The sequence below is a fragment of the Monodon monoceros genome, unplaced genomic scaffold (genome assembly GCF_005190385.1).
Source record: "Monodon monoceros isolate NGI ecotype Baffin Bay Population unplaced genomic scaffold, NGI_Narwhal_1 Super_Scaffold_13, whole genome shotgun sequence".
Taxonomy (NCBI): Eukaryota; Metazoa; Chordata; class Mammalia; order Artiodactyla; family Monodontidae; genus Monodon; species Monodon monoceros.
The window spans coordinates 84,425,931-84,453,326 of record NW_021703769.1 but is presented as its reverse complement, the minus strand read 5'-3'; the positions used below and the strand labels follow the sequence as shown (position 1 = coordinate 84,453,326).

At 42.6% G+C, this 27,396-nt stretch overlaps 1 long non-coding RNA gene across 1 annotated transcript; it reads right to left on the bottom strand.

The window, feature by feature from the left end:
* Positions 1–1,726: 1,726 nt before the first annotated feature.
* LOC114893674 lies at positions 1,727–27,306 on the bottom strand. Its single transcript, XR_003792991.1, has 2 exons — positions 27,235–27,306; positions 1,727–5,160 (listed from the first exon to the last, which is right to left on the bottom strand). It is a non-coding gene; the product is annotated as an uncharacterized LOC114893674 (long non-coding RNA).
* Positions 27,307–27,396: the final 90 nt, after the last annotated feature.

Sequence of the window (27,396 nt, the reverse complement as noted above, 5' to 3'; positions counted from 1 at the left end):
AAATGCAAATAGAGCAATGCAACAACACAGAGAGCCCAGAACTTAACCCACTCGTATACCGTCAATTGATTTTTTTTTAAATTATTATTTACTTATTTGGCCACACTGGGTCTTAGTTGTGGCAGGCGGGCTCCTTAGTTGTGGCAGGTGGGCTCCTTAGTTGCAGCTCAAGGACTCCTTAATTATGGCTCATGGGCTCCTTTATTGTGGCATGTGAACTCTTAGTTGAGGCATGCATGTGGGATCTAGTTCCCTGACCAGGGATCAAACCCAGGCCTCCTGCACTGGGAGTGTGGAGTCTTAACTACTGTGCCACCAGGGAAGTCCCTGGTCAGTTGATTTTCAATAAAGCTGCCGAGGTAATTCAATGGGGAAAAGAGTAGTCTTTTTTATTTTTTCTTCCAGTTTATTGAAATATAATTGACATACAGCACTGTATAGGTTTAAGGTGTACAGGATAATGATCTGATTCACACACATCAGGAAATGAATACCACAGTAAGATTAGTGAATAGCCATTATCCTACATAAAATTAAAGAAATAGGGAAAAACATTCTTCCTTGTGATGAAAAACCAAAGATTTGAAAAATATCAGGATGGTGGTTGCCTACCATGGAAAAGGGCAGGTGGGCGGGGGGGGGGGGGGGGGAACTTCCCTGGTGGCGCAGTGGATGAGAGTCCGCCTGCCGATGCAGGGGACACGGGTTCGTGCCCCGGTCCGGGAAGATCCCACATGCCGCGGAGCGGCTGGGCCCGTGAGCCATGGCCGCTGAGCCTGCGCGTCCGGAGCCTGTGCTCCGCACCGGGAGAGGCCACAACAGTGACAGGCCCGCGTACCGCAAAAAAAAAAGAAAAAAAGAAAAGGGCAGGGGGGAGTTTTGTGGGGTGATAGAAATGTTCTCTCTCAATAAGGGTGTCAGTTACACCGGTGAATGCATTTGTCAAAGTCCTTTGACCTCTGATCCATACGCTATGTGTGCAGGCTTTACGTAAACTACACCTCAATAAACATTATTAACAAACTGCTACCCCAAATCTCCTACATATGTGGAAATGTAAAATAATATATATATGCAGAAATGTAAAATAATTCATAATGAAATAGATTATTTGGAATTGACAACGAAAGCACTACTTATCTTAGAAACAAGGCAATCAATGTTTAAAGGGAAATGTATCATCTTAAATGCACACGTGAGAAAACATGAAAGACTGAAAGTTAATTAGCTAAGGAGTCACCTCTAGGTGTTAGAACAGAGTAAACCCCTTTATTACTTAAAAAAAAGGCAGTAAGAATTTACATCTGCTTCTACTAGGTACCTAGGCAAGCTACCAGTCTGAGATCACTTTGCTTCTGAAGCTTAAGGCTGTGGGCCCCCCAACCTGAGCTACAGATCCCTGTAAGGCAGGGTTTCTGCTACAGTGTCTCAGGTAAGCCTCCCACATCCCAGCACTATTCTGTATCGAGTTAACCTTCCTTATAACCCCCTGCTGTGGTTGGGACAGGCAAATGTAACTTTGCTGCCTCTTACCCTGAGGACATAGCCTTTGGGTTCCGGTTTTAAGGGACAATGGCTTCCTATTATATTCCCAACTTTGTACAGACCCTGGTCTTTACCTTCTTCCATGTATTATGAGGCCATCAGCTGAGCTCCAGTTCACCAGGTTGGCAAATGCCTCTAGCGCTCTTCTTACTTTCCCTCAGATTTTAATTCCTTATTTATAGTGATGATAACTCTTTTATTTGCAGCAAATCTTTACTATCTTGTCAGCTCTTCAATGATTTACTCAGATAGTGTTCTTTTTTAACAGTTTTTATTTCTTTAATGTTGTATCTATTTTATTCATTTTTGGCTGCGTTGGGTCTTCATTGCTGCGCATGGGCTTTCTCTAGTTGTGGCGAGCGGGGGCTACTCTTTGTTGCAGTGCGCGGGCTTCTCACTGTGGTGGCTTCTCTTGTTGCGGAGCACGGGCTCCAGGCGCGCCGGCTTCAGTAGTTGTGGCATGCGGACTCAGTAGTTGTGGCGCACGGGCTTAGTTGCTCCGAGGCATGTGGGATCTTCCCGGACCAGGGCTCGAACCCGTGTCCCCTACTTTAGCAGGCAGATTCTCAACCACTGCACTCCCAGGGAAGCCCCAGATAGTGCTTTCATTTTATCCAGCATTTTAGTCGTTTTCAGTGGAAGACCTGATCCCAATCACACATCTGGCCATATTCTCAAACCAGGGAGGCACTCAGAAAAGCACAAGTACAAAGAAAAATATAGATAATTTTAAGTGCCAGCATGATGAACCTGCATGATAAAAGACACCATGAGGGAATTCCCTGGCGGTCCAGTGATTAGGGCTCAGCGCTTTCACTGCCGAGGGCGCGGGTTCAATCTCTGGTCAGGGAGCTAAGGTCCTGCAAGCCACACAGCATGGACCAAAAAAAAAAAAAAGACACCAAAAACAAGGTGAAAAGATACAGCACAGCCCAGAAGAATATACATACTTTAACACAGGTAATAGGCTTAAAGATTATAATTCAGAATTTACAAAGAGCTCATCCACTTCAACATGGAAAGACAAACCACCCCAAAGAGGCAAAAGAGACTCACTGAAGGAAATCTGAGTGGCCAATAAACATATAAAAGATGTCCAACCTTACTGTCGACTGGGTGTGCTAGACATGTCATTTTTTGACCATACCGCACCTGCGTCTTCCGCCCATGTTTGGGGAATCACCTCCTTTGAGACTGTCCTCCTACCACGTGCGGGTAAACTGTCAGACACTCAGCCCCAGCTGCACCCAGCTGCGCTGACGTGAAGCAGGGCCCTGAGGCCGAGCGGCCTGCACGACCTGCCTCGCACAGCGAAGTGGGGTGGAGGCTGGGGGCTTCCACCAGCATCCAGGGGCTGCTGTCAGTGGTGCTGGGGTGCCGGCTCCGACATCTGGGACCCTGCGTTGTCTTCATGCTGTCGTCACTGCCAGCTCTTGGCCTGATCTGCACACTTCTGTCTGCTCAGCTTTAAGCCTGGTTTCCCAGCCCTCCTGGAGATTTTAGCTGCTTTTAATAATTTCCTTTTCTGCTTAAATCAGAAATCTACTTATATCAGGGAAATGCAAGTTCAAACAACAGTGAGATGGATACTCCTTCATGCACAGGAGATGAAAAGAAACAGAAATACCCCTACACTGCTGGAGGGAGTACAAATTGATGTAGATGCTTTGGAGGACAATTTGTTAATGTCTAATAAGTTGGAATGCAGACACCTTATGACCCCGAGATTCCTCTTCTGGTCATATCCTCTAAACTATCGCTGGGGGTGACAAATGCAAGTCGCTTCATTGCAGAACACACACACACACACACACACACACACACACACACACACACACCCCTACTTTGATATCCACGTGGAATGAATGATAAATTGCAGTATATTCATACAATGCATGAACTAGAGCAGTATGTGCCAAGATGGATAGATCTTGAAAACATCCTTTTGGGTGAAAAAGGATGTTGCAGGTTATGCATAATATACCACTGGTGTACATTTAAAGACATAACACACACACAGAGAAGAGGGTGGGTAAAACAGGAAATCTGAATAAAACAGGTGAACTGTACCAACGTCTACATCCTGGCTGTGATATTATACTACAGTTTTGCATTAGGAGAAACTGGGCAAAGTGTTTTAGTTCTTACAACTGCATGTGAATCCACAATTAAATCAATAACAATTGCATTAAAAGATACCGAACAATGTATGTATTACTTTTAGATAGATACGTGATGGCTTCTTCTGGGGTGGGGAGGGAGGAGAAGATGAAATTTAGGAGAGACAGAAAGGGGACTTCAAATCTTTTTTTTGTTCCTTAGAAAGAAAAATCTTTTTTTTAAGATAAATCAATTTATTTTTTATTTTATTATTTGTTTTTTGACCGCACCAGGCGGCATGTGGGATTTTAGTTCCCCGACCAGGGATCAAACTTGAGTCCCCTGCATTGGTGGTCTTAACTACCGGACCGCCAGGGAAGTCCCAGAAAGAAAACTCTTGAGGCAAATATGGCAAAATGTTAACATTTAAAAATCTGGATGTAGGTGAATGGGTGTTTATATACTACTCTGTACTTTTCTTTGAGTTAAAAAATGCTGAAAAGATTAAATGAGACAAATTTACAAAGTACTTAAGGTAGTGCCTGGCTTGTAGTAGGCACTCTTGATAATTACTGATACCACGAGTCAAGGAGGGGAAGGTTTGTCATAGCTCCAGAGAAGTATCCTTTTCTCAGCTCATCCCCCAGTTCTTCCCTCCTGCTCAGGGTTACAGCATCACAAATTCCACTTTCCAATTCTTATCACCCTCTTCTCAAAGGACCCCAGTGAAAGAATCCACCTCAAAAAAAGGGAGATGGCCCAACACAGTTTAGTGGAGCACAGCCTCTGAAGCCAGGAGGCTGGCTGGACCGCCTCCACCCCGGTGGGGATACCAGCATCCCTGCCTCGGGGGTTGTCCTGAGGACTAAGTGAGCACTTGCTACAGGGCCTGGCAGCTGGGCTCAGTTATCGCAGGACCGGCCAGGACCAAGGCAGACACGCTGCCCGCTCCATGGACCCCACGATCTTGTTTCAAAGTCAGGGTTCCTGACCTAGTTCACAGCTAGGAAGCAGCTCAGAGAAGACGGATAACTCGCCCAAGGTCTCGTGGAGCTGAACACGGACTCTGACTCCTGACTGCGCCCCATTGGAAGCTTAGCCTTGGTGAAGGCGGAGGTGGGCTCTGTCAAGAGATTTGGGGGATCTGGGCCATATGTGACCCTTCGACTCCATCTTTCAGCCCCGTTCAGATACAATGCCCTGGAGAAATGACTGCGAAACTCACCTGAGAGAAAAGTGCTTCCTGGGCTTCCCACAAGGTTAGCAACTGAAAAAGGAAACCCCCGTTACCTGGACCGAAAAGGGTGGGCCGAGAGCGCCACCTGCAGGCGACTCGTCTCTCCGCCGACTCGAGCTCTTCCCGCGATCCCGACAAATCGCCCCTCCAGCGGGAGCATCAACCTCCCCACCCCTCCCCACGCAGCGCCCACTTCTGGCTTCCCAGGTCTCAGCTCAGACGTGTCCTCTTCAGAGGGCCCTCCGTCTGGGGCTGCCTTCATTCTGCCCCGTCAGCTTCTGTAACAATAAATGCGCTTTATCCCCCACTGCCACGCAACCACTACCCATCTGTCCACTGTCCGTCTCCCCAGCCAGAGTGGCAGCTCCGTGCGGGCAGGGAGGGACCTTAACTCAGCAACTCGGACAGGCCTGCCTCTCGATGAATACTTACTGAATTCACTGCATACAATGTGGTATACATTTTTCCAGTGCCTATACTAATGCTTACTTATTTCTATTTGAAAAAACAAAAATGGGATATATTGCACATATGATTTTGCTACTTGATGTTCTCCTTTAACAAACGTGCCTTTGACTGAATCTGAAACCCTTATGAGAGGGCGGTCTGCTAACCAGCCTAGCTCCACTCATGCATGCATGCATGCATGCATCCATCCATCCTATTTAGGGAGCACGTACCCCCTCGCCATCCAGCACGGCACACACCAGCCACAGGTAGCTAGTATAACTGGGGAACTGAAGTTTTCATTTTATTTCCTTTAAATTGATTTAAATTTAAAAGCCATACTCATTCAGCTATTGGAAAACTTTCAAGTATGTTTGGAACGATTTGGGTATATAAATCTACCTTTTCAACTGTAAATTTTATGAAATCAAAATACAGATCAACTATTTCGATGAAAATTTAGTGATTGAATTGAGAAGTGCAGTAAGTAAGGTACGTGTTGGACTGCCAGGACTTCAAATGAAAAAAAAGAATGTAAAAATACCTCAATGATTTTAATATTAGTTATATGTAAAAGTAATACTATCTGAACACGTTGGGCTAAATGAAATACAGTACTAAAGTTGACTTTACCTATTCTTTTTACGCTTCCAAGGTGGTCACTAGACAGTTCTAAAATTATAATACATATATGGCTCACATTGTATTTTTATTGGACAATGTGCTGGGATCTACTCTGTTCTGGGAGTGAGACAGGCCATCACTCAAAATCAAACTTCACAAAAAGGTCAATGTTAACACAAAGAGTTCTCTACATCTATGCCCAGCCAAGGTATCACAGCCTTTATTTATTAACTTACTCATTCGTTCATTTATTCAATCATTTATTCTTTCGGCAGACATCTCCAAATGCCGTGTCAAGTCCTAGAGCTCCTAGAAAAAAACTGCTGTGCTTGTTCCCAGTCTTCCCCGAGTTTAGGAGGTTTTCTCATCTTTTTTGTTCACTGGCGTTAACATTTTACCTGACATGCTTCATCACTTGCAATCCTTATTTATACATTTGAGAGTAAGTTGCAAGCATCCCAGCCTTTTACCTCGAAATACTTCTGGATGTAGGATGATTTATTTATTTACTTAGCTGCTCCAGATCTTAGTTGTGGCATGCATGATCTTTAGTTACAGCATGCGGGATCTTAGCTAAGGAATGCAGGATCTAGTTCCCTGACCAGGGATCAAACGTGGGCCCCCTGCATTGGAAGCTCGGAGTCTTAACCACTGGCCCACCAGGGAAGTCCCAGGGATGTTCTTTTATATCACCTAGTACAGCTATCAGCTTCAGCAAATTTAACCCTAATAATATATCTGATCTAATCTACTGTTCATATTCCAATGTTGTCAGTTTCACCAATTGACTCAATAATGTCCTTCAAAGTATGTTTCCCTCCAGTACAGGACCCAGCCAAGATCAGGCACTGGAATTAGCTGTCATGTTTCTCTAATCCCTGAGTCCCTTTGAAGCAGGTATTTCTTTCCCATTTTACAGGTGAGTAAACTGTGGCCACAGAAGCATAAAGATCCATCCATCCCAGTCATTCACCGGGTTAGTAGCCTAGCTGCTGTAACTTGTCCTGGTCAGCCACTGGACTCTAAACGTCCAGTACTGAGCTACAGCCTCTTAACAACGATAGCACTATAAGAATTTCAAATTTACACACAGCGATGGTAGAAACTTTCTTCTGGGGTCTCCACAGAAAAAAGCTGACCCGGTTACATACCTATCATTGGAAAAAATTTCACACCATCTTGTAAAGTTGAAGAGGCCCCTACCCTGGAACCATCCATTCCAGTCCTAGGTATATTACTCAGTCTTCAGATAAACTCTTGCACATGTGTAAGAATGTTCTTACCAGCATTGTGTGCAACACCAAAAACCTGCAACAACTCACACTTCCACCGACCATTAAAGGATAAAGAAACTAGAATGTAGTCTACAATGGAATGCTATTCAGCAGAGAAAATAAATCACCTGTAGCTTTGTACATGAAAATGAATTAATCTTATAAACATAATGGGAAAAAAGTGCAAATTCCAGAATCATACATACAAATAAGATTGACAAACATGCATTGTTGTTTGGCAATATATATATATATATATATATATATATATATATACACACATATATATATGCTAAATGTATATTTTTGTATTATTTATGCATACTAAATATATATGTTTACCATGACTGTTTTTCTTTATAGATTTATAATTTTACTATATATAGTATTTCATTCCATATATAATATACATATTATAATTTATATATACAAATTTTGTATAACATAAAATATACATTCACTATAGTGTTTTATCTATATTTTCTGTATATTTTACTATATATTTAACTATATATTTATCTATATATACTATATATTTACTATATATAGTATTTATCTATATATATTTTATAACCATATCTTGAATACTACAAATACTGTAATAGACATACAAAATATATTATTTATATGATAATTTTATTATTTATATAATAAATACTATATAAAATACTATATAAAGATAAAATATTTTCTATATATATAGTAAAATTACACATCTATAAAGAAAGACAAGGGCATGAGAAACATAAAATTTATTGCCATTTCTACACAGTTTCAAAATGTTTTAACAATTAGAATCATACATATATGGAATCCCCCAAGGTCAGGCTGCCTGTGAAATTCTAGCACCCTGAGGACCACGGTTTGAGAACCATGGGGCTGGCAGCCATCTAAGATTCTGTCCACTGAGGTTCTGTTCTTTCTAACTCGATAGAAAAATCACAAAGAAAATGCAAATCTATTCTAAAAACCCAGCTTCTCTCCAAAATGTATACACACACAAAGCAATTTTGCAAACAGAAACTTGGACGGTACCCTGCTGTTTCTCAATTTTCCCTCCTAAATCACTTGCTTTGTTTTTGTTTATTTTCTTTTCCCACCATTTAGATTCCTCCTCCCCCAAATCTGTGGTGCCTGGGTTGGGGAAAGAGGAGAGGCTGACCTGCAAAGAGGCGTGAGGAAACTTTGGGACCATGACATGCTCTGAGTCCTGACCGACCACGGGGCCATGGTTTCCTGGATGCAACTGTGTATCTGTCAAAGTTCCTGCAAGCTGTTTGCAGATACGGGGTTCGGAGCCCAGCATGCAGCATGTCCTCATAACCTGGGTTCCCCACCTGGCAGCACTTCAAACACAGCAGTGGGGCTGCCATCCACACAAGACCAACAGGAAGACCCTCCCTGACTTGCCTTTTTGATTTGTCTCCTTTCCACCTCATGTTAGGGGAACACGGCATCATTTCCCACATGGATGGCTGACGAGAATAAGCTACGATGGGTGCCGTTCTGCGTTTTCCCCAAGACCTCCCTGTCTGTGTTCCTCCGATTTCCTCGGGTCAGCCTTCCACAACCATGGCCAGGAGCAGGCGTGCCTCTCACCCAAACGCCACAACCACAAAAGAGCATGCTAGCTGGATAAGTGTAGGCAAAATCAGGCCATCAGAGCTACTAATGAATGCCATGTCCTGGGCACTCACGATGTGCAAAGATCTCATTTCTTCCTTTTTCTAAATCATGATAAAACTGACAACAAGCCTCCACGCACCTGGCTAAGATGAAATTCAATTTTACATGTTTGGGGCTGTTTGTTTCTTCAAGGGCGGTCCTTCAGGCTGTTAAGTTTGGGCCACAGTGCTGGCAAACCCACCCAGGCTGGCCCCTGGCTGGGAGGTGAGGTGGGGAGGCTGGGCCTCTGCTCACACCATTACCAGTCAGTCCACTCCAGCCCAGCAGGGTTCCCGAGACTCTGCTCAGGCTGCTAGGCTGCAACAAAGCTGCCCAACACCCACGAGCCACCCCGCTGGAGAGCCTGACACCTTGAGACCTCCAAGGGCCATCCTAGGTCTCTGCTGCCTCATCCACTGCCCTCCAGGCTCAGGGACTGGGCACTCCCAGGTCTGAGCCTCCTTCTAAAAACCAGGAGCAAGAGGACAGACAGCAGAAGCAAGAAGAACTACAGTCCTGCAGCCTGTGGAACAAAAACCACATTCACAGAAAGACAGACAAGATGAAAAGCAGAGGACTTTGTACCAGATGAAGGAACAAGATAAAACCCCAGAAAAACAACTAACTGAAGTAGAGATAGGGAACCTTCCAGAAAAAGAATTCAGAATAATGATAGTGAAGATGATCCAGGACCTTAGAAAAAGAATGGAGGCAAAGATCGAGAAGATGCAAGAAATGTTTAACAAAGACCTAGAAGAATTAAAGAACAAAGACCTAGAAGAATTAAAGAACAAACAAACAGAGATGAACAATACAATAACTGAAATTAAAAATACACTAGAAGGAATCAACAGCAGAATAACTGAGGGAGAAGAATGGATAAGTGACCTGGAAGACAAAATGGTGGAATTCACTGCTGTGGAACAGAATAAAGAAAAAAGAATGAAAAGAAATGAAGACAGCCTAAGAGACCTCTGGGACAACATTAAACCTAACAGCATTCGCATTACAGGGGTCCCAGAAGGAGAAGAGAGAGAGAAAGGACCCGAGAAAATATTTGAAGAGATTAGAGTCGAAAACTTCCCTAACATGGGAAAGGAAATAGCCACCCAAGTCCAGGAAGTGCAGACAGTCCCATACAGTATAAACCCAAGGAGAAACATGCCAAGACACATAGTAATCAAATTGGCAAAAATGAAAGACAAAGAAAAATTATGGAAAGCAGCAAGGGAAAAACAACAAATAACATACAAGGGAACTCCCATAAGGTTAACGGCTGATTTCTCAGCAGAAACTCTACAAGCCAGAAGGGAATGGCATGATATACTTAAAGTGATGAAAGGGAAGAACCTACAACCAAGATTACTCTACCCAGCAAGGATCTCATTCAGATTCAATGGAGAAATCAAAAACTTTACAGACAAGCGAAAGCTAAGAGAATTCAGCACCACCAAACCAGCTCTACAACAAATGCTAAAGGAACTTCTCTAAGTGGGAAACACAAGAGAAGAAAAGGACCTACAAAAAACAAACCCAAAACAATTAAGAAAATGGTTATAGGAACATACATATCAATAATTACCTTAAACATGAATGGATTAAATGCTCCAACCAAAAGACACAGGCTTGCTGAATGGATACAAAAACAACACCCATATATATGCTGTCTACAGAGACCCACTTCAGACCTAGGGACACATTCAGACTGAAAGTGAGGGGATGGAAAAAGATATTCCGTGCAAATGGAAATCAAAAGAAAGCTGGAGTAGCAATACTCATATCAGATAAAAATAGACTTTAAAATAAAGAATGTTACAGGAGACAAGGAAGGACACTACAAAATGATCAAGGGATCAATCCAAGAAGAAAATAAAACAATTATAAATATACATGCACCCAACATAGAAGCGCCTCAATACATAAGGCAAATGCAAACAGCTATAGGAGAGGAAATCGACAGTAACACAATAATAGTGGGGGACATTAACACCTCACTTACACCAGTGGACAGATCATCCAAACAGAAAATTAATAAGGAAACACAAGCTTTAAATGACACAATAGACCAGATAGATTTAATTGATATTTATAGGACATTCCATCCAAAAACAGCAGATTACAATTTCTTCTCAAGTGCGCATGGAACATTCTCCAGGATAGATCACATCTTGGGTCACAAATCAAGCCTCAGTAATTTTAAGAAAATTGGGCTTCCCTGGTGGCGCAGTGGTTGAGAGTCCACCTGCCGATGCAGGGGACACGGGTTTGTGCCCCGGTCCAGGAAGATCCCACATGCCGCAGAGAGGCTGGGCCCGTGAGCCATGGCCGCTGAGCCTGTGCGTCCGGAGCCTGTGCTCCGCAACAGGAGAGGCCACAACAGTGAGAGGCCAGCATACGGCAAAAAAAAAAAAAATTTAAGAAAATTGAAATCATATCAAGCATCTTTTCTGACCACAACGCTATGAAATTAGAAATCAATTACAGGGAAAAAAACGTAAAAAACAGAAACACATGGAGGCTAAACAATACATTACTAAATAACCAAGAGATCACTGAAGAAATCAAAGAGGAAATCAAAAAATACCTAGAGACAAATGATAAGGAAAACACAACGATCCAAAACCTATGGGATGCAGCAAAAGCAGTTCTAAGAGGGAAGTTTATAGCTATACAAGCCCACCTCAAGAAACAAGAAAAATATCAAATAAACAATCTAACCTTACACCTAAAGGAACCAGAGAAAGAAGAACAAACAAAATCCAAAGTTAGCAGAAGCAAAGAAATCATAAAGATCAGAGCAGAAATAAATGAAATAGAAACAAAGAAAACAATAGCAAAGATCAATAAAACTAAAAGCTGGTTCTTTGAGAAGATAAACAAAATTGATAAACCATTAGCCAGACTCATCAAGAAAAAGAGGGAGAGGACTCAAATCAATAAAATTAGAAATGAAAAAGGAGAAGTTGCAACAGACGCTGCAGAAATACAAAGCATCCTAAGAGACTACTACAAGCAACTCTATGCCAATATAATGGACAACCTGGAAGAAATGGACAAATTCTTAGAAAGGTATAACCTTCCAAGACTGAACCAGGAAGAAACAGAAAATAGGAACAGACCAATAACAAGTAATGAAATTGAAACTGTGATTAAAAATCTTTCAACAAACAAAAAGTCCAGGACCAGATGGCTTCACAGGTGAATTCTATCAAACATTTAGAGAAGAGCTAACACCCATCCTTCTCAAACTCTTCCAAAAAATTGCAGAGGAAGGAACACTCCCAAACTCATTCTATGAGGCTACCATCACCCTGATACCAAAACCAGACAAAGATACTACAAAAAAAGAAAATTACAGACCAAGATCACTGATGAATATAGATGCAAAAATCCTCAACAAAATACTAGCAAACAGAATCCAACAACACATTAAAAGGATCATACACCATGATCAAGTGGGATTTATCCCAGGGATGCAAGAATTCTTCAATGTATGTAAATCAATCAATGTGATACACCACATTAACAAACTGAAGAATAAAAACCATATGATCATCTCAATAGATACAGAAAAAGCTTTTGACAAAATTCAACACCCATTTATGATAAAAACTCTCCAGAAAGTGGGCAGAGAGGGAACCTACCGCAACATAATAAAGGCCATATATGACAAACCCACAGCAAACATCATTCTCAATGGTGAAAAACTGAAAGCATTTCCTCTAAGATCAGGAACAAGACAAGGATGTCCACTCTCGTCACTATTATTCAACATAGTTTTGGAAGTCCTAGCCACGGCAATCAGAGAAGAAAACAAAATAAAAGGAATACAAATTGGAAAAGAAAAAGTAAAACTGTCACTCTTTGCAGATGACATGATACTATACACAGAGAATCCTAAAGATGCCACCAGAAAACTACTAGAGCTGATCAATGAATTTGGTAAAGCTGCAGGATACAAAATTAATGCACAGAAATCTCTTGCATTCCTATACACTAATGATGAAAAATCTGAAAGAGAAATTAAGGAAACACTCCCATTTACCACTGCAACAAAAAGAATAAAATACCTAGGAATAAACCTACCTAGTGAGACAAAAGACCTGTATGCAGAAAACTATAAGACACTGTTGAAAGAAATTAAAGATGATACCAACAGATGGAGAGATATACCATGTTCTTGGATTGGAAGAAACAAATATTGTGAAAAACAATATAGTGAAAATGACTATACTACCCAAAGCAATCTACAGATTCAATGCAATCCCTATCAAATTACCAATGGCTTTTTTTTACAGAACTAGAACAAAAAATCTTAAAATTTGTATGGAGACACAAAAGACCCCGAATAGCTAAAGCAGTCTTGAGGGAAAACAACGGAGCTGGAGGAATCAGACTCCCTGACTTCAGACTATACTACAAAGCTACAGGAATCAAGACAATATGGTACTGGCACAAAAACAGAAATATAGATCAATGGAGCAGGATAGAAAGCCCAGAGATAAACCCATGCACCTATGGTCAACTAATCTATGACAAAGGAGGCAAGAATATACAATGGAGAAAAGACAGCCTCTTCAATAAGTGGTGCTCGGAAAACTGGACAGCTACATGTAAAAGAATGAAATTAGAACACTCCCTAACACCATACACAAAAATAAACTCAAAATGGATTAGAGATCTAAATGTAAGACTGGACACTATAAAACTCTTAGAGGAAAACATAGGAAGAACACTCTTTGACATAGATCACAGCAAGATCTTTTTTGATCCATCTCCTAGAGTAATGGAAATAAAAACAAAAATAAACAAACGGGACCTAATGAAACTTAAAAGCTTTTGCAAAGCAAAGGAAACTACAAACAAGACGAAAAGACAACCCTCAGAATAGGAAAAAATATTTGCAAACGAATCAACAGACAAAGGGTTAATCTCCAAAATACATTAACAGCTCATGTAGCTCAATATTAAAAAAACAAACAACTGAATCAAAAAATGGGCAGAAGACCTAAATAGACATTTCTCCAAAGAAGACATACAGATGGCCAAGAAGCACATGAAAAGCTGCTCAACATCACTAATTATTCGAGAAATGCAAATCAAAACTACAATGAGATATCGCCTCACACCAGTTAGAATGGGCATCATCAGAAAATCTACAAACAACAAATGCTGGAGAGGGTGTGGAGAAAAGGGAACCCTCTTGCACAGTTGGTGGGAATGTAAATTGATACAGCCACGATGGAGAACAGTATGGAAGTTCCTTCAAAAACTAAAAATAGAATTACCATATGACTCAGCAATCCCACTACTGGGCATATACCCAGAGAAAACCGTAATTCAAAAAGACACATGCACCCCAATGTTCACTGCAGCACTATTTATAACAGCCAGGTCATGGCAGCAACCTAAATGCCCATCAATAGATGAATGGATTAAGAAGATGTGGTACATATATACAATGGAATATGACTCAGCCATAAAAAGGAACGAAATTGGGTCATTTGTAGAGATGTGGATGGACCTAGAGACTGTCATACAGAGTGAAGTAAGTCAGAAAGAGAAGAACAAATATCACATATTAACGCATATATATATGTGGAACATGGCAGAATGGTAGAGATGAACTCGTTTGCAGGGCAGAAATTGAGCCACAGATGGAGAGAACAAACGTATGCACACCAAGGGGGGAAAGCAGCAGCAGGGGTGGGGTGGTGTGATGAACTGGGAGATTGGGATTGACATGTATACACTGATGGGTATAAGCTGGATGACTAATAAGAACCTGCTGTATAAAAAAATAAATAAAATTCAAAAATTAAAAAAATAATAATAAAAATAAATAAATAAACAAAAACCAGGAGCATCCTCCACCCTGCAGAACGAGGTTGGCCCTCTTGAAAATACTACTCATTCTTTTCAGATAAGCCTACAGGAAAATAAAGGTATAATTCATCCACCTGATCTTACTGGACCTCTCCTCTCCCAAGCCTATGAGGTAAATATTACTATTGTTATTCCCATGTCAGAGATTAGGAAACTGAGGCTTAGAGATGACAAATAAATTGCCCAAGGTTATCTAGCAACGGAGGCAGTCTCTCCCACTCACTCAAGTCCCAGGCTGCCCAAAGGGGCAGGGAATGTGGCAGAACATCTTCCTTTTTAATAGTTAGTTTAATAGCCATGTTAATGTAATTGAAACACCAGTAGCCATCAAACTCATGATTTCAATGGGAACTCTAAATTTGGCCTTAAAGTGATTTTGTTTTGTTTCTTTTTTTTCTTTGGCCATGTCTCAATCTTAGCTCCCCAACCAGGGATTGAACCCAGGCCCACAGGAATGAAAGTGCCAAGTCCTAACCACTGGGCCTCCAGGGAAGTCCCAAGATGATTTTGTTTGTAAATAGGTTTTTGATGTGTTGAAATAACTTTCTCGGCTCAAGTTGGAGCTGCTCCTGCCAAGGGTGCCATGTCAGTAAACCAAACGTAGATAAGTAGTCCCCGTAAATGCTCTGCTTGACCAGAAGTGCAGGATATGCGTCCGCCAAACCCCCCACGCCAAGCCAACCCCCATCTCTACACTTACTTCCTTATTCCTTCTCACCCAAACAAGGTTGACTCTTTGGCCCCATTCAGATCAGATATTTTCTCTTTTTCTCCTCCTTGTTCTTTATTCTTTATCCTAAGAAAGCATCCTGCTTTCTGGCCCCATTTTGCAGTGGCACCCTGGAGTCTAAAACTCCCACGGAAACTGTCTTTCTGGGCAGAAGACCTGGGGAAAGGTATGCCTGAGGTCTAAAGAGTGTGCATGGGGGGAAATATCCATTTTTTCTCTCCTTTTTCGTCTCCTGGCTGTGCCCCAAGGGCAGCCCTCGTCACAGAACTGTGCAGTGGCAGGTGGGCAGCTAAAGCTCCGAGGAACCCCATCTTTCTGGCCAGAGCACCAGAAAAGGGGCCCCTGTGAGTCAGAGGATGTGGGGAGAATCCTGGAAAGGAGAGGGCTGAAGAACGGATGCCTGATTCTGGACAGGAGTCCGTACCACAGCCTGGGCTCACGTCTCCTCTGTGCACACACATCCCAGACCCAAATCACCACAGCAAAGCCGGACACTGGAACCACCACCCACAGAGGCGAAGCAGAACTTGCAGTTTGAGCTGTTCCAGGGCGGCTGCCACTAAAACAGCCCAAAAGTCAGTATGTTCCAGAGGATTCTAACAGGACTCAGACCCTAAGCAACACAATACTCAAAATGTCCAGGATACAATCTAAGATTACTCCACATATAAAGAGTCAGGAAAATTGACCAATTCTCAAGAGAAAAGACAATCAGCAGATGCCAACCTGGGGGTAACCCAGATGTTGAGATTGTCAGACAAAGACTTTAAAACAGCTGTTTAAAGTTAAGCTCCATGATGCAGGGGTAAATATATTTGAAATGAATGGAAAGGTAGAAGTTCTCGGCAGAGAAACAAATAATTTAAAAGGACCAAATGGAAAATTAACAATTAAAAAAAAATACATGTCCTAAAATTAACAATTCTCTGGAGGGCCTAATACCAGACGGAGATGACAGAAATAAAAAATAAGGGAACTTGAAGACAGATCAATAGAAATAATGAACAGAGAGGATAAAGGTTGAAAAAAACAATATGGACTTCCCTGGCGGTCCAGTGGTTAGGACTCTGCGCTTCCACTGCAGGGGGCACAGGTTCCATCCCTGGTTGGGGAACTAAGACCCTGCAAGCTGAGTGGCGTGGCGAAGAAAAGAAAAAGAAAAAGATAATATGGACAGTTTGAGCATTGTGTCATAGGAGTCCCAGAGATGAGAAAAAGATTGGTGCAGAAAAAACAAAAATACTTGAAGAAATAGTGGTTGAAAACTTCCCACGAAGCTCAGTGAACACCAAACTGGATAACATAAAAATTAAACAAAACAGAACAAAATCACAAACCTCTACACATCAAACTCAAAGTGCTGAAAACTGAAGATAAAGAAAACATTTTGACAGCAGCTAGAGAAAAATGATATATTACATGCAAAAACACTTGGAATGATCACAGATTTCTCATCAGAAATTAAAGAGGCCAGAAACAGTGGGAAAACATTTTGACAGTGCTGAAGGGGAAAAAAAAAGAACTGTCAACCCAGAATTCTACATGCAAGAAACCATATTTCAGGAATGAAGATAAAATACATTGCAGAAGGAAAACAAAGAAAATTCATCAATAGCAGACTTGCTCTAAAAGAGAAGGTAAAGGAAATTCTTTGAACTGCAGGGAAATTATACCAGAAAGAAGCATGGATAGGACTTCCCTGGTGGCGCAGTGGTTAAGAATCCGCCTGCCAATGCAGGGGACACGGGTTTGAGACCTGGTCTGGGAAAATCTCACATGCCGCGGAGCAGCTAAGCCCGTGGGCCACAACTACTGAGCCTGCGCTCTAGAGCTCAAGAGCCACAACTACTGAGCCCATGAACCGCAACTACTGAAGCCGGCGTGCCTAGAGCCTGTGCTCCACAACAAAAGAAGCCACCGCAATGAGAAGCCCGTGCACCGCAACAAAGCCTAGCCTCTGCTCTCTGCAACTAGAGAAAGCCCGCGTGCAGCAAGGAAGACCCAACGCAGCCAAAAATAAATAAATAAGTTAATTAATTAAAAAACAAAGAAGCGTAGATATTCAGGAATGAAGAAAGAACAATAGAAACAGTATATATATAGGGAGACTATCTTTATCCTCTTAAGTTCTTTAAAACAAGTATGGTTGTTGGAAGCAAAAGTTATCACATTGTCTAATGGGATTTTCAATGTATGTAGATGTAATATATGCAATAATACAACATAAATGGGAAGATAAAGGTACCTAAGTAGTTGTAAGGCTTCTACATTTTACATGAAGTGATAAAATATTAACTTTAAGTACACCGTAAGATGTTAGTAATGTATATTATAATCTCTAGAGCAATCACACACAGAAAATAATACATAGAGATGGAACCAAAAAGCCAACCGATGAATTAAAACGGAATTCTAAAAAATATTTGAATAACCCAAAGGAGGTAGGAGATGGGGAAGGGAGGAACGGAAAACAGAGGGACAAACAGAAAATAACAAAATCATGGACTTAACCCAACCATGTCAAAAATTACATTAAATATAAATCGTCCAACAATATCAATTAAAAGACAAAGTTCATTACACTGGATAAAAAACAGACAACAACAAAACATAAGACCCAACCATGTTCTGTCTAAAAAAAACTCACTCTAAATATAAAGACATAGGTAGATTAGACGTAAAAAAGTGGAAAAAATATATACCATGCAAACACTAATCAAAAGAAAGGTGGTTGGGCTTCCCTGGTGGCGCGGTGGTTGGCAGTCCGCCTGCCGATGCAGGGGATGCGGGTTTGTGCCCCGGTCCGGGAGGATCCCACATTGCCGCGGAGCGGCTGGGCCCGTGAGCCATGGCCGCTGAGCCTGCGTGTCTGGAGCCTGTGCTCCGCAACGGGAGAGGCCACAGCAGTGAGAGGCCCGGGTACCAAAAAAAAAAAAAAAGAAACCTCGTGTGGCCATATTAACTTCAGACAAATTAGACTTCAGAACAAGGAAGATTACTGGGAATAAAGGAGAACATTACATAATTGTAATGGGGTAAATACACCAAAAAATGACACATTACATATAGCAAAACAGTTTGTATGACCACATATATATCACTATGCACGAAAAAGACATAAAAATCCTAAATGTGTAAGCACCTAACAACAGATTTTCAAAATACATGAAGCAAACCCTGATAGAATTGAAAGGAAAAATAGACATTCTATTGGGGAGTGGGGGAGGGGGAAGAAGGATAGGAGAGAACAGAGAGAAATAATAAAAACAAAACAAATATGTGAAATAGTATGTCAATGGTGGTGGGCGCTAAGCAGGACTCATGATCTGTGGGTATGGGTGTGGCATATGTGCCATTCTGTAGAGTGGTCAGGGAAGGCCTTGCTGAGCAGAGGATGTGAACAAAGTCCTAGAAATAATGAGAGCTGATCCACGGGTATCTCTGCTGGAGGAGAGATCCAGTCTGGTGCAAAAGCCTGCAGGTGAGAATGTCCTTGGGAAGCCAGGACAGCTGAGCCCAGGTAGCAATGGGAGCCCTGTAGGAGGGGAGGGCAGCAAGCATGCAGGGCATTGGAGGGCACTGCAGGCCACTGTGAGGATTCTGGCTATCATTTTCAGTGATGGGAAGCCATTCAACGCTTCTGAGTGGAGAAGCGACCTCATATGACTTCCATTTTTTGTGTTTTTTTAAATTAATGTATTTATTTATTGGCTGTGTTGGGTCTTTGATGTTGCACACGGGCTTTCTCTAGTTGCGGTGAGTGGGGGCTGCTCTTCGTTGCAGTGCGTGGGCTTCTCATTGTGGTGGCTTCTCTTGTTGCGCAGCACGGGCTCTAGGCACGTGGGCTTCAGTAGTTGTGGCACGCAGGCTCAGTAGTTGTGGCTCACAGGCTCTAGAGCACAGGCTCAGTAGTTGTGGCACACGGGCTTAGTTGCTCCGTGGCATGTGGGATCTTCCCAGACCAGGGCTTGAACCTGTGTTCCCTGAATTGGCAGGCGGATTCTTAAGCACTGCGCCACCAGGGAAGCCCTGGAGTTTTTAATTTTACGTCCAACTGGCCAATGTTTTTTCAAAGATTGTGCTTTTGGTGTTGCACTTAAAAACTCATTGCCAATAAGTCAGACAGAGAAAGACAAATATTAGATGTTATCACTTATACATGGAATCTAAAAAAATAAAACAAAGGAATGAATATCACAAAATGGAAGCCGACTCACAGACATAGAGAACAAACTAGTAGTTACCACTGGAGAGAGGGAAGAGGGAAGGGGCAAGACAGGGGTAGGGGGTTAAGAGATTCAAACTACTATGTATAAAATAAATAAGCTACAAGGATATATTGTACTAAACAGGGAAAATAGCCAATATTTTATAAAAACTATAAATGAAGTATCCTCTTTAAAAATTGTGAATCACTATGTTGTACAGCTGAAACTAATGTAATATTGTAAATCAACTATACCTCAAAAAAAACTGAAACAAACAAAAAAATCTCAGTGTCAAACATGAGATCACCTAGATTTCCTCCTATGTTACCTCCTAGATTTTTGTTTTACATTTAGGTCGATGATCCATTTTGAGTCAATTTTTGTTTCTATTGAAGGACAATGTCTTGACTTATTATTTTCAGTTTTATTGCACATGGATGCCTAATTGTTCCAACATCGTTTGTTGAAAAGTCTATCCTTTCCTCACTGAATTTCCTTTGCTCTTTGGTCAAAGATCAGTGGAATGTATTTGTGTGGATCGATTTCTGGGCTCTCTATTCTGTTCCCTTGACCTAGTTTGTCTGTTCTTTCACCAACATCTCACTGTCTTGATTACTATAGCTGTATAGTCTTTTTTTTAAATAGCTTTATTTTATTTATATATTTTTGGCTGCGTTGGGTCTTTGTTGCTGCGCACGGGCTTTCTCTAGTTGTGGTGAGCAGGGGCTACTCTTCGTCGCAGTGCATGGGCTTCTCATTGCAGTGGCTTCTCTTGTGGAGCACGGGCTCCAGGTGCGTGGGCTTCACTACTTGTGGCACGTGGGCTCAGTAGTTGTGGCTCACAGGCTCTAGAGCGCAGGCTCAGTAGTTGTGGCACACGGGCTTAGTTGCCCCACGGCACGTGGGATCTTCCCAGACCAGGGATTGAACCCATGTCCCCTGCACTGGCAGGCAGATTCTCAACCACTGCGCCACCAGGGAAACCCCAATAGCTGTATAGTAAGTCTTAAAGTGAGGCAGTGTCATCCTCTGACATCGTTCTTCAGTACTGTGCTGGCTATTATGTGTCTTTTCTGTCCATATAAAATTCATTAAAAACTTGTTGATATCTACAAAATGATTTGCTGGCATTTTGATTGGGATTGCACTGAATCTTAAGATCTTTGTGGGAAGAACTGACATCTTAACAAATATTTAGAAACATGAAATATCTATCCATAAAGATGAAATATCTTCATTTGTTTAGATCTTTTTTCCATCTGTTTTGCAGTTTTCCTCATACAGATCCTGTATTTTTTTTTTTTTTTTGCGGTACGCGGGCCTCTCACTGTTGTGGCCTCTCCCGTTGCGGAGCACAGGCTCCGGACGCGCAGGCTCAGCGGCCATGGCTCACGGGCCCAGCCGCTCTGCGGCATGTGGGATCTTCCCGGATCGGGGCACGAACCCGTGCCCCCTGCATCGGCAGGCGGACTCTCAACCACTGCACCACCAGGGAAGCCCCAGATCCTGTATTTTGTTACATTTATACCTAAGTATTTCCCTTTCCCTCTCTCTTTCTCTTATCTCTATTGTGCTTTTTTTTTTTTTTTTTTTTTTGCGGTACGTGGGCCTCTCACTGTTGTGGCCTCTCCGGTTGCGGAGCACAGGCTCCGGACACGCAGGCCCAGCAGCCATGGCTCACGGGCCCAGCAGCTCTGCGGCACGTGGGATCCTGCCGGACCCGGGCACGGACCCACGTCCGCTGCATCGGCAGGCGGACTCTCAACCACCGCGCCACCAGGGAAGCCCTCTATTGTGCTTTTAATTTCAAATTCCAATGTTCACTGTTGGTATATAGGGAGTCAAAGGACTTTTATGTATAAAAATTGTATCCTGCAACCCTGCTATAATTACTTACTAGTTCCAGTTTTTGTTGTTGTTGTTGCTGTTGATTCTTTGGGGATTTTCCTCATAGACAATTATGTCATCTGCAAGCAACAATTTTATTTCTTCCTTCCCAGCCTGTATAGCTTTTATCTCCTTTTCTTGCCTCATTATTAGTTAGGACTTTCAGTACAATGTTGATCAGAAGTGGTTAGAATGGGCATCCTTCCTTGTTCATGATTTAGGCGGAAAGCACCTAGTTTCTCTCTGTGAAGTGTGATGTTAGCTGCAGGTGTTTTGTAGATGCTCTTTATCAAGTCGAGGAAGTTTTCCTGTTTTTTTTTTTTTTTTTGGCCACTCTGCATGGCTTGTGGGATCTTAGTTACCAGACCAGGGATTGAACCTGCACCCCCCGCAGTGAAAGTGCAGAGTTGTAACCACTGGACTGTCAGGGAATTCCCAGTTTTGTTTTGTTTTTTAATTGAAAGATATTGGAGGACTTCCCTGGTGGTGCAGTGGTTGAGAATACGCCTGCCAATGCAGGGGACACAGGTTCAATCCCTGGTCTGGGAAGATCCCATGTGCCGTGGAGCAACTAAGCCCGTGAGCCACAACTACTGAGCCTACATGCTGCTACTGAAGCTCGCACACCTAGAGCCCATGCTCCACAACAACAGAAGCCACCACAAGGAGAAGCCCTTGTTGGACTTCCCTGGTGGTGCAGTGGTTAAGAATCCACCTGCCAATGCAGGGGACACAGGTTCAAGCCCTGGTCTGGGAAGATCCCACATGCTGCAGAGCAACTAAGCCCGTGTGCCACAGCTACTGAGCCTGCGCTCTAGAGCCCACGAGCCACAACTACTGAGCCTCTATGCCACAACTACTGAAGCCTGTGCGCCTAGAGCCCGTGCTCTGCAACAAGAGAAGCCACCACTATGAGAAGCCCGCACACTGCAACGAAGAGTAGCCCCTGCTCGCCACAACTAGAGAAAGCCCGCACATAGCAATGAAGATGCAGTGCAGCCAAATAAACAAATAAATAAAATTATTAAATAAATAAAAATAAAAATCTTTAAAAAAAAAGAAGACCGCGCACCACAATGGAGAGTAGCCCCCGCTCACCGCAACTAGAGAAAGCCCACGCACAGCAACAAAGACCCAACACAGCCAAAAATTTTTTTTAAAAAAATGAATTTTTTCATTTGCTTTTTCTGCATCTATTGATATATGACTTTTCTTCTTTAGTCAGCTGATGGGGATTTCAGTAATTGATTTTCAGATGTTGAAGCAGGCTGCACACCTGGAATAAACCCTCCTTGGTTACACTACATAATCTTCTTATGCATTACTGCCTTCAATTTGCTCACATTTTGTCGAGGATTTTTGCATCTATATTCATGAGATGTTGACACGTAGTTCTCCTTTCTCATAATACGCTTACCAGGTTTTTGTATCAGGGAAATGCTGGCCTCATAGAAGGAGTTGGGCAGTGTTCCCTCTGCTTCTATTTTCTGGAAGAGATTGTAGCAAATCGGCATCATTTTTTTTTTTTTACAGTTTTTATTTATTTATTTATTTTTGGCTACATTGGGTTTCCGTTGCTGCGTGTGGGCTTTCTCTAGTTGTGGCAAGCGGGGGCTACTCTTTATTGCAGTGCGCAGGATTCTCATTGCGGTGGCTTCTCTTGTAGTGGAGCGCAGGCTCTAGGTGCACTGGCTTAGTACTTGTGGCATGCGGGTTCAGTAGTTGTGGCCCGTGGGCTCTAGAGAGCAGGCTCAGTACTTGTGGCACACAGGCTTAGTTGCTCCACGGCATGTGGGATCTTCCCAGACCAGGGCTCGAACCCATGTCCCCTGCATTGGCGGGCGGATTCTTAACCACTGCTCCACCAGGGAAGTCCCCAGCATCATTTCTTTCTTAACTGTTTGACAGAATTCACCAGTGAAACCATCAGTGCCTGGTGCTTTCTTTTGAAGGATGACTAATTAGTGATTCAGTTACTTCAATAGCTACAGGCCTATTCAGATTATCTATTTCTCCTTGTGTGTCTTTTGTTAGTGTTTTTGAACAATTGATCCAGTTCATCTTAGTTATCAAATTTGTGGGCACAGAGCTGTTCATAATATTCCTTTGTTATCCTTTCAATACCTATAGGATCAGTACTGATGACCCTTACTTCTTTTCTGATATTAGTAGTTTGTGTCTCTTTCTTTTTCTTGGCTATCAAGGCTAGAGGTTTATCAACTTTATTGATCTTATTAAAGAACCAGATTTCATTTTCACTGATATTCTCTACCGATTTCCCCCCTTTTAGGGGACACAATGCCATGCACACACTAATCAAAAGAAATCCGGAAGTTAGCCAAATTAGTATCAGACGAAGTAGACTCCAGAGCCAGGGATATTATCAGGAATAAAAAGAAATATTTAAAATGGCAACGGGGCCAATTCATCAAAAAGACAAAAGCAACGCTAAATGTACACGTACCTAATACAGAACTTCAAAGTACATGAAACAAGTGATAAAACGGAAAGGAGAAATTGTCAAATACATCATTAGAGCTGGAAGTTTCCAACATTTCTCTCTCAGCAATTGATAGAACACAGGAACAGAAAATCAGAAAGGTTTTAGAAGATTAGAGCAATGCCATCAACCCACTGGACCTCAGTGACATTTCCTGAACACTTCACCCACAGCAGCAGTTCAAGGAACATGCACCAAGGGAGTCCACATTCTCGGCAACAAATCTCAATAAATTTTTAAAAGCACAGAAATCACACAAAGTATGTTCTCTGGGGAATTTCCTGGTGATCCAGTGGTTAGGACTCTGCACTCTCACTGCAGAGGGCCCAGATTCTATCCCTGGTTGGGGAACTAACATCCTATAAGCGGTGTGGCCAAAAAAAACACAAAAAAACAAACAAAAAAAACCAAAGTATGTTCTCTGCGCACAACATAATTAAACCTGAAACTAATTTTGGAAACATATCTGGAAAATCCTCAAATATTTGTCAATTAAGACCACATTTCCAAATAAACTATAGGTCTGAGAAGAAATCATAATGGAAATTGAAAACATTTTCAACAGAAAACATATTATAATTTGTGGGATGTAACTAAAGTAGTGCTTAGAGGGAAAATTATAGCCTTAAATTCAGATGCTGTCATCCTTGTCCCTCCATTACACAGTTCCCTACCAACCTCTCACCAATGATTTCAGGAACATTGCTTAGAAGCTTATTTCATAAGGTTTGCAAAATGTTGCTTCTCTAATTTTACTGACCCTTCTGCATGTACTGGCTAGAATTCTTTTTATAAATAAGTGCTTTCCCTCATCAACTATTTGGTTACCTTGAAATGTAAGGGTAAAATAAGAAAGGCAAGACTAATTGTTTTGCTTGAGTCTTTTATCTATTTTCAGAATGAGACAATGCCCCAGCAATATTCACCTGTGATCAACAGGATTTCCAAAAATAGCATTATGAAGAAATGAATTTAAACACATCGATCATATACAGCTTTTTATTCCTTTGGAGGCTCAAACTGTTCCAGTAGGGGGCCTCTTGAAGTTCTCCCCACCCCAAACAACTTATCACAAAAATTTGCCAACATACAGAAATGCTGAAAAGAATTTTCCAGTGAACAGTTATAAACCTACCACCTAGATTTCACAGTCAACGTTTTTCTCTGACCAACACCACCAATACTACTTACTTTCATCAAACTCTTTTCAGTTTAATGTGTATCCTTCTAGGTCTTTTTCTATGTATTTCACATATTTCCTTAATGTATTAGTCAGCTCCAGCTGCCATAACAAAATACCACAGACTGGGAGGCTTAAAACAACACACATTTATTTCTCACAGTTCTGGAGGCCAGAAGTCCAAGATCAAGGTGTTGGCAGGTTTGGTTTCTCCTGAGGCCTCTCTCAAGACATGGGCCGGGGCTACAGCCACCTAAAGACTGGGACTGGAGGACCTGTTTCCATTTCAGATGTCTGGCAACTTGGTGCTGTTGGCCAGGAACCTCAGTTCCTCCACACAGGGGGCCCCTCCACAAGCTTGAGCGTCCTCAGGACATGGTGGCTAGCTTCTTTCAGAGCCAGTGATCCGAGACAGAGAGCCAGGTGGAAGCTTACTGCTTCTCGGACCTACACTTGGAAGTCACATAGCATCACTTCTGCCACATCCTGTTCGTTAGAAATGAGTGATCAAGTGCACCCCCTCTTATGGGGGGCAGGGTATGGCTTCCCTTTTGAAAGGAGTGTTGAAGGATTTATGAACCTATCCCAAAGGTACTTTTACCCTCACTTCTGTGATGTTTTGATTCTTGAAAGTTGTTCCCACCGCACTGTATGTAATTCTAAGACAGTAAGAATCATAATTCCTTCTGCACCACTGCATCCCTCCCCACACAAGAGCCTCTTACTCTGGCCCTGACATACTCTGAACTTTAATCACAGCACCCCTCAGACTTTGGAGGGTGGAAGAACCGTTGACGGTCTTGGTGCTCTCGCCAGAACACTTGTGAGACGTAATTTGAAAATATTCATTTTTTTTTGCATCGTGGGCATTTTTTTGCATCGTGAGCACATTCATAATTTTACCTGCAGAACAGGATATGACAAGTCCCTTCTCTGGGAAACAGCAATGAGTGGCTACTATTTACAACACCTGCATGCTGGAGAAGTCTTCCCTAAGAAATATATAGCTGCCAGACTCAAGTCAGCTGTTTTCAAGCTTTTCTGCGAATATCCACTTCTTTTTTTTTTTTTTTTAATAAATTTATTTATTTATTTTTGGCTGTGTTGGGTTTTCGTTTCTGTGCGAGGGCTTTCTCTAGTTGTGGCAAGCAGGGGCCACTCTTCATCGCGGTGCACGGGCCTCTCACTGTCGCGGCCTCTCTTGTTGCGGAGCACAGGCTCCAGACACATAGGCTCAGTAGTTGTGGCTCACGGGCCCAGTTGCTCCGCGGCATGTGGGATCTTCCCAGACCAGGGCTCAAACCCGTGTCCCCTGCATTGGCAGGGAGATTCTCAACCACTGTGCCACCAGGGAAGCCCAATATCCACTTCTTATTCATTGATTTGTCACCAATAGCACCTTCTAGAAGAAAACGGCTGGCAGAGCCCAACGATCTATGAAAACTGCAGGTGAAGCTAGAAATTAGGAGGATAACTTCGACAGCCAGGAAAATTAGTTTGCCTTTGGGAAGCTGGTCCACGGGCCACGCACATAAAACGGGCTACCCCTCAATTTACAGGTGGGGAATCTGAGGCAGAGAGACCAAGGGGCCTGCCCACAGTTACAAAGGCGAAAGGAAGACGGGGAGGATTCAAACCCAGAGGTAGGCAACCTAAGAACCCTGGTTCTTTTCTTTTTTTCCTTTCCACTGTGGTAAAATATACCCAACATTCCATTTACAACTTTAGCCATTTTTCAGTGTAGAGTCCAGAGGCATTAAGTACATTCAAACTGTCGTGCAACCGTCAACCTCTATCCATCTTCCCAAAACGAAACTCTGTCCCCATTAAATCCTAACTCCCATTCCGCCTCCCTCAGCAGCCACCGCGTTCTTTTTTAGAAAGATTAAAGCATTTACACTGAGCGGTGGCCCTCATGCTCGGCAAAAAACAAAATACAAACACAGAATACCTTCCGGACGGAGCAAACCAAAGCCAGAATCGCTGCGCCCCTGCGGCTCAGGTACTGCGACACCGGTGAGCGCGGGCCTCGCCGGCCACGCCGGCCACGCCCTCCCGCGCTGCACCCGTGGCTGGTCACACCCCTCTCCACGCGCCCGCGGTTGGCCCCGCC